The sequence below is a fragment of the Taudactylus pleione genome, unplaced genomic scaffold (genome assembly GCF_031769625.1).
Source record: "Taudactylus pleione unplaced genomic scaffold, aTauple2 ptg000238l, whole genome shotgun sequence".
Classification (NCBI taxonomy): Eukaryota; Metazoa; Chordata; class Amphibia; order Anura; family Myobatrachidae; genus Taudactylus; species Taudactylus pleione.
The window spans coordinates 6,136,045-6,144,400 of record NW_028284640.1 but is presented as its reverse complement, the minus strand read 5'-3'; the positions used below and the strand labels follow the sequence as shown (position 1 = coordinate 6,144,400).

At 48.2% G+C, this 8,356-nt stretch overlaps 1 pseudogene; it reads left to right on the top strand.

The window, feature by feature from the left end:
* The first annotated feature begins 2,969 nt into the window (after nucleotides 1-2,969).
* Nucleotides 2,970-3,126, top strand: LOC148516820 (U2 spliceosomal RNA; annotated as a pseudogene).
* The last annotated feature ends 5,230 nt before the right edge of the window (nucleotides 3,127-8,356 follow it).

The window sequence follows — 8,356 nt, the reverse complement described above, 5'->3', positions numbered from 1 at the left end:
TCACCAACACCACGTGCAAATCACCGACACCCAGGGGCGGGCTGGGCCGGGGGGCAGGGTGCCATGTGCCCCCCAGGCTGGCACAATTTAAGTGATTCAGGGCCGCTCTTTGCTATTATGTGTAAAGTGAAGCTGCAGTGGCTAACCAAAAATGGCTTCCCCTACAGCAGGCTTCAAAAACATGGCCTCCGCCAACCAATAGAGAGCTAGGTTTTCTTTCCCAGGAACCCAAAGGACTGGAGAGTCAAAAAAGGGGGCTGGGGTTGTCGATGGAGTTTATCAGGACTCCTGCTGCTCATACCTTCCCCAGATTAACCATTGCTGCTGCTGCTGCTGCCTGTAAAGGGAGAGGAATGTTCATCATGCTGGGTCCACACTGACAGCAGGTAAGTTTCAGCACTGGGCACACCATAGTACAGGGCAGCATTGGCAGTGGACACACCGCACACCATAGTACTGGGCAGCAGTGTGCACACCATAGTACTGGGCAGCACTGGCGCACCATAGTACTGGGCAGCACTGGTGCACCATAGTACTAGGCAGTACTGGCACACCACAGTACTGGGCAAGTGGGCAGCACTGGGCACACCATAGTACTGGGCAGCACTGGGAACACCATAGTACTGGGAAGCACTGGCACACCATAGTAATGTGCAGCACTGAGCACACCATAATACTGGGCAGCACTGGCACACCATAGTAATGTGCAGCATGGGCACACCATAGTACTGGGCACACCATAGTACTAGGCAGCACTGGGCATACCATAGTACTGGGCAGCACTGGGCACACCATAGTAATGTGCAGCACTGGGCACACCATACTACTGGGCAGCACTGGCACACCATAGTACTGGGCAGCACTGGCACACCATAGTACTGGGCAGCACTGGGCACACCATAGTACTGGGCAGCACTGGCACACCATAGTAATGTGCAGCCCTGGGCACACCAGAGTATTGGGCAGCACTGGGCACATCATAGTACTGCGCAGACCTGAGCACATCACCATACCCTGGCTTTGGTAGGCTGTGACTCCTAGCAACAGTGTACTAAGTTACAGACATATCCCTATGGACCATTATCTAGGCTACTTTTCCAAATGCCACAATCACAGCAACTTATGTCGGGTACACACTACGCCAACGGCCCAATTAAGTGACAAACCCACAGACCGAGTGGTCAATTTTGGTAAGCATCCACACTTACCAATGGGATGCTCAGTCTGTCTGGCAGACATCACAACTGGGTGTGCATTTAAATTTACACGCCCAGTTGTGATGTCAGTGTCAGCGTTTCCTGCCGGCCAGTGTATGAGTCGGTCGGTGGGTCATCCGTCCATACCAGCAGATGTGTACAATGTATCTGCAAGATAAAGTGCATCTGTCATGCTGCACAGCAGACACGATATATCTTGTGTGTACACTCGAGAAAACAAACATAATATATAGTTTGTCAGCTGTACTATCAATACCGTATATTGCATAGTGTGTACCCAGCATTACTGTGGTTCTGCCTTTGTGCACTGAGAGTAATCGGGGACGGGGCAGTATGTGATGATGTGAGATGGACCTTGGAAGGGTTGTCAGGTACGTATATTGCTTCCTATATTTGATATCGATCACTAGAATAGTCTGGTAATCAGGGCTGGTAGGTGATGTATTTGACTATAACTCTTAAGGCACACATCCACTAGACCAGAGGCTCCCAAAGTCTGCTGTTACAGTCCAGGTCTTAAGGATATCCATGCTTGAGTCCAGATGGTTATATCAAATTGACTGAGGTACTAATTAAGTCACCTGTGCTAAAGCATGGATATCCTTAAAATGTGGACTGTAATGGCAGCTTTGGGAACCTCTGCACTAGACGATTTATCTGAATGATTGAACGATAATGATATCGTTCAATCGTTTGCAAATCGTTTGCAAAAATGTCCCGCTGGTTGTTTAGACATCTATCATCAGGCAAAAAAGCTGAACAACCTGACAATATTGTCAGATTCAGCATGCTTGCAGACGATTGAAGGCACATCACAGACTGACAAACGACTGCATGATTACAATGTCGTAATCATGCAGTCGTTTTCATATCTTTAAGTGGATGTGTGCCTTTAGACAAAATGATTTTTCATATATTTCATTACACATTTAAATCACTTCCCCACAACTATTTTGCAATTGCAGTGCGCTGGTAGAAAAGCCGGGGCACCTGGATTGCATTTGCCCCCCAGGCTAAAAGTTTCCAGCCAGCCCCTGCCGACGCCCATGTCGGGGGGCTTTTAGATGATGTCATCATTCCTCGTCCCGGCAATCAGGATCTACCAGCGTCATAGAGTGGTGCACTCCACGTGACAAAACAAAAAACATCACCAGGCAACCACTCTAGTACAAAGCGAGGACATCAATATATAAAGAGAAGAGCAACTTTGACTCCCTTTCACAAAATCAAACAGTGCGGCTAGCCAAAAGCAAGCTTGATTGGAAGTAGAAACATTGAGATGTACTAAAACGGTACAAAATAATAATACACTATAACAGTAAAAATAATGATGCAATTATTGCTGTATAAAATCTCATGTGACAGCAAGGAACACTTCTAGATCTTAGCCTTCTAGTCCCAATCCAGGTCCCAATATCATGTATCCATCTACAGAATGCATGATTAATAAAAATAATAATCAGCGTATATAGAAAAGTTCAATGAATGACATTAAGCCAGTACTGGATCAGCTAATGCATAAGTCCCACCTATAAAGCACCTCCATCAAGGTCCAATAAGTCCCACCTATAAAGCACTTCCATCAAGGTCCCATATATATTTATATATTTTACTTCAGCTCTGCTTTTAGTGCTGATGCTGTACACTCTTATGTTGCACTGTACTGCTGGGCCTCTCTCAAAACATGAGGCTGTAGACTGCCTTGTGTATCTGGCTCAGGTTCTCTATTCTTTTTTATACATAGGTATGATGATCGCTTCTCGGCTCCAATCATGTGTAGTATCTGTTCTTATCAGTTTAATATCTGATTCGCCCCAATCTGGGGACCATATACTAAACTAATTTTACAACAGGGTGATGGAACATGAGCTTGCTCTGTCCACTCCATGCATTAATTAGAGTATATCTTCGTCTCTGTCCCTCATTCGGGGAGGGTCTCCATTATCCAGTGTGGAATATGTGTTTATATACATCCCAATACTATGCTGTAAGGTCTGGTCTCTCCCCTGAACCAATTCCTTTAGGCTAGGAGTTCTTATTCGCCTCCCATGTGAGCACATGAAGAATTCTAGTTTCTTCTTCACACTTCCATAGGGGACAAATGCTTAGACCATGGGTATAGGGTGAGCATCCAGCAGCCCCAGCTCCTCCCCCCTATACCCCACCCCCAGCCCCAGACAGGCCAGTTCAGTTTGGTGCCCTGCAGGAGCAAGGCACACGAGGAGACTGCTCTGCAGTCTAATTTTTTTAAATTTAATTTGTATTTATTTTATATAGTTTTTTCTAAAGCGGGCAGCGCTAGCCATCCTATAGGATGCCCACACTGCTGCTCCACCAACCCCTGGGGCCTGCAGCACTGGTCAGCGGGTCAGTCACCTCGGCTGGTCCCACAGCACACGCCGAGGATCCGCAGTCGCAGCGGACGCCATCGAAGAGAGCACGGACAGTGCTCTAAGGTAAGATACGGCTCTCTGTACAGATCGCAGGGTACGCTGCAGCGGCTGTTACCGTCGGTGGGGAATACCCCCAGCAGTGCTAATAGCAGTCGCCCAGGCCACCTGGCTTCTTTGCTGGACCACCTGGGCACAGGCAATGGGGTGCTTCATTAGAAGCAGCCATTGCCCTGGGGGATCTAGTATCGACAAGGGTAAGGTTGGCTGTCCCCATTCAGCCCCTCCCCTGCTCCCTTGGTGGCCATTTTACCCTGTGCCTGCTTCAGTGAGCGTGTGGAAAGAGTAAGGGCTCCTGACTCCTTATATACTTATCCATCTGTGGTCAGGTTATACATTAAGCTCCTTCCTACCGACTGTGGTATGGTTTGTTGAGCATTAACTGCTCATTGATATACAACATTGAATGTTTCTGTGTGCAGGTATTTGTGTTCAGGAGTCCATTTTTTATTTCTAAATTTCCTTCTGACACTTTATTAAACCCCTCGCCTGTAAAGTCCTGCTTATTGTAGGGTGAGGTCACCTTCATTGCACTCCCCAGTCTTTTGTGCAGAGTGTGAACCTTCTGCGGAGGGCTCACCCTAATAGGCACATCCAGAGTTCTAAGCTTCTTGCCCCCTTCAATTCAATTGCTGCAGACCGGGCATAATGAGCCTCCTACTCAGGGAATGCTCACTTGGCCCGCCTAGTCAAGAACACTCCCCTTCCAAGTCCAAATACAGTGTCCCTTGGGATCCGTCAGACAGGACAATAGAACTTCCTCATCTTGTATTCTGCAGATGCTTTTGCGCACATATATTTTCATCACTTGGATGTATTCCACCTGGACTCCGTCGCAGGAGATGTACTATATGAAGGATTCACAAGGTTTTTAGTCATCAATGAGTGTCAATACACTCTTTCATTTAAATCCTTGGATCATTTGTCTTCAGGACAGAGTATGCCCAGTTTCTCTCCCTGCCTCTTCAGATGAAAGATGGGCCCTGTGGAACAGTTCCCACCAATAGCTCACACCTTCCTGGGAGGTTAGGCTCTTCCTCAGGTGGTCCAGGCATCCCACTTACACTGAGGCCGCCCCCTTTGGGATTCCTCATCACCACTGATGTCAACAACCTTCCAGGATCAGTGAACACCCTTCATGAGCCGGGAGCCAATCAACTTTGAGGATCTCTGAACAATCCTGGCTTAGCTGCTCTTACAGCCTGGTCCGATCTAGGTTCAATCCGATTACGTGACTGACATCACCTACATAAGCCAGTGGAATTCGCAGTCTTGGCACATTGAAGAAGGTGAGTCTAATTTACATCTGGACGGTGTGCCAACTTCTGACTCTGTCTGTAGTTTTCCTCCCCAGAGTCTGGGTTTGAGAAGAGAGCCTCCTCTGTCACTTGGACACTTGCCCAAGTGAATGGGGACTTTGCCCATATGCCTTTTGGATCCTAGTTCTTTGCTGGACATGGGCAGACATCGCCTTGGTGCCATCTTGGCATGAACACAGGCTATTGAGGTACCGCTACGTATGCTGTGGCTCCAAGGGCTAAGCCACAGCATATAGTATACCAAGTACCTGGGTCCGAATCGGGTTGAGATAATTTATCCTACCCGTATCTGGGTTCCAGGAGCCCTTTGGGTGGATGTCTTGCCGGTCCTGCAGGAGTTCCTTCTCTCCTATGCCTTCCCTCTGATTTTTTTGCTACATGAGTCCTCCGCAAGCTGCAGTGGGAGGGAGGCATGGCAATCCTGGTTGTCTCCTATGGGTCTTGGTAAGCTTGGCACACACATCTGCTATCAACGCTCTGCTGTATCTTCCTGGTGGCCCATCTTCTGTCTCAGGGCCCATGCTTCTATCACAAATCTGGCCTGTCTCGTTGCTCTTGACTCTGTCTTAAGCACTTCTGGATTCTCCAGGTTGGTCATTCGTACTATGCTCTATGCCCGTAAATTCTGCTCTGCAGGACTTTGTCACTGCTATGGCGGATTCACTTTGCTTTGGGTTCTGCCTGGAATTTTACTTCCAGCGGGTTTCCTTCTCTTGGGTCATCTCCCTTCCACTGGTGGGTCTGGATTTGTCCCTCAGCCTCTCTTCTTGGAAGTTGCAGGTTCCTATACTTTCTGTCCTCTTCAGAAGCAGTTTCCTCAAAGGCCTGACATACGATCTTATTTCCTCAGACGGTGTTGTTCCTCTGCTCCTTGGACTTCATCTTTGATGCTTTGAGCTCTTCAGTTGTTGCCTTTGAGCCCTTGGGCTCTGCTGACATTTCTTGGCTCTGCTGACTGCTTTCCTGCTCCTGGAGAGTTTCTCTGGGGCACATTGTCCTGTCCCTCCCCAAGGGCTTGTTTCACTGGGACTGGGCTGTCCTTTGAATTTGCTTAGGCTGCCTTCCTTTGGTGGTCCCTTGGTTGCTCATCACCAGTACTGTTTGGTTCCTGTGCTCAGGCACCTATTTTTCTATGAAGGAGGCCTCTTTGGATTGTTCTGGTTCTTTGGGGTTCAGACTCGAGTTCCCAGCGGTACGGCCCCACTTTAGTCCCATACAAATTTTGTAGATGGGACTGGTTGGATTCCACAAGGAACTTAGCCAGTTGGCTATGTTGGATGTTCCATTATGCTTTTGCTATGGCAGTGCTTTCTTTCCCATCTTAACTGTCAGATTTTTTCACCTGATTGTGCTTCTTGGGTATCAGGACCTGATTCAGAGCCGGACGCTATTTGCAGACAGTCGTTCCAAAAAAGGGTCCGGCTATTTAAATTGAGCGCTCGCTCATTGCGGTTTGTTGACGCCTCTATGTCTGAGCGAGCGAACGAAAAATGCGCTCGCTATTTTGTAAAGACGCCCCTTTGCCGTTCGCATCACACGTCATCTCCGGTATTTTTTAGATTAATCAGGTACATCGAAAGGCATCTGAACTGCTCGCAGTGCTTGTGGTAGCTTTTTCTTACCGCTATCACTGTGAGCAGTTCAGGCTAAAAGACAACCAAGTGACGTGGTCGATGACGCTCCTTTACTAATTATGCACTCCCATTAAACGCCCTTTTGACCGTTAGGCACGCCTGCGTTCGGATCTCCACTTCCCCGTTTTCAAGCACCTTCCCCTGTTACCACCCACAAACGGTACATTCTGTCAATCAAATTAGCAGCCCCTTGCTGTTTTGCGAGCGCACGATTTCCGACCACAATGACTGGTTTGCGCATGTGCATTATGACCCATATGCATGCGCAGTTGTGCGAACAATGCTTAGAGCGAATGAGCGGCCGCTTACGAGCGGCTCTGAATCAGGCCCACAGGCTGCCCACCCTGATACACCAGGCTGCAGGGGTTTTTACTCTGCTTCCAGTCCTCCTTTGGCATTTCTGGGTGTTTGGACCTCGCTCCTGCCTTGGGCTTGATAACTATACCTGGGAGTGGGGTATAGGGGGGGAAGGAGATGGGCCCCCCTATTCCTGGGAGTGGGGTATAGGGGGGTAAGGAGATGGGTTGCTGGGAGAATAAGAAGTTTAACTATTTGGTGCCTGGACTCCTCCTGCTCACCCTATACCCATGGTCTTTGACAGGATCAAACTCAGGGGGGGAATCAAGGTACCTGGATGTGGAGAGAACACTATTTTAGTCTTCCTCATCAGCTAGATCTGGATGTTGGCGAGACCTGACCAAAGGCGCGGAGTCTAACTTACAGGGAGGTCTTCACCAGGGACCCCTCCAATTGGTATATGGGCTTCTGCTGCACCCAGTAAGCAGGTCGCAGCCCCTTGGTCAGGTACCTGGAATTAGCAAGAAGACTGAAGTATCCAGACACAGGGTAAGTACTGTAGTGTAGTACTGGAGACTGGCAAATGGACTATGTGCTGAGGTATAGCTGAAGTATCCAGACGTAAGTACTGGAGTGTAGTCTTAGAGATCAGCTCATGGACTAAGCACTGAGGACTAGCTGGAGTATACACTGATGAACTAGATGCAGGATAGTATCGGAGTAGAACACTAGGAATCAACACGTGGAGGATGTACTAAAGTATACACTGAAGAGTCAGGTGCAGGATAGCGCCAGAATAACAATAGGGAAACTACTAGGAAATGACATGAGAGTAAACACTAGTGAATATCACTGGGAACAGTCACTGGTAGATACAGCATTGAGCCTGGAATGATGCCATAGCAAACCATCACTGGAAGTGGCAAAGTTGTTCAGGTAACTTACTGTTCCTGGAGTCAGGCTATATACCTTTATGGAGCTGTCCATTGGAGGAGCGAGTTAGCTGAGCTGCCAAGGCTACCATTGGATGAGAGATTCTCAGGTGTTTCAAATAAACATGGCTGTGACCATGACCACCGCCACAGGAACTCCAATAAGGAGGATTGCGTGTAAGTCATCTGGGCCCCAGAGACTCAGTGTGTCACCCGCCGCCACACCAGGTGTCAAGTCGTGCTGCTCTGGTGAGTAACAGCCGATCCCTGGCTGAACCCTGACAGTCTAAGCCTGTGTCCCCTATGGAGTTTGAAGAAAAGGATTTAACAGATAAGACATAAGTCTCCTTTTTACGCTGTTATCATTCTTTGAGTCATAGACTGCGGTATCTTAGTGTGACCACTAATGTCTCCACTAACAACTCTCCTAATTTTTAACACAGGGTGAGGCTTTTACTGATGCTACTCCAGTCTACAGACCAGGTTGTAAAGCATACAGTCTTAGTC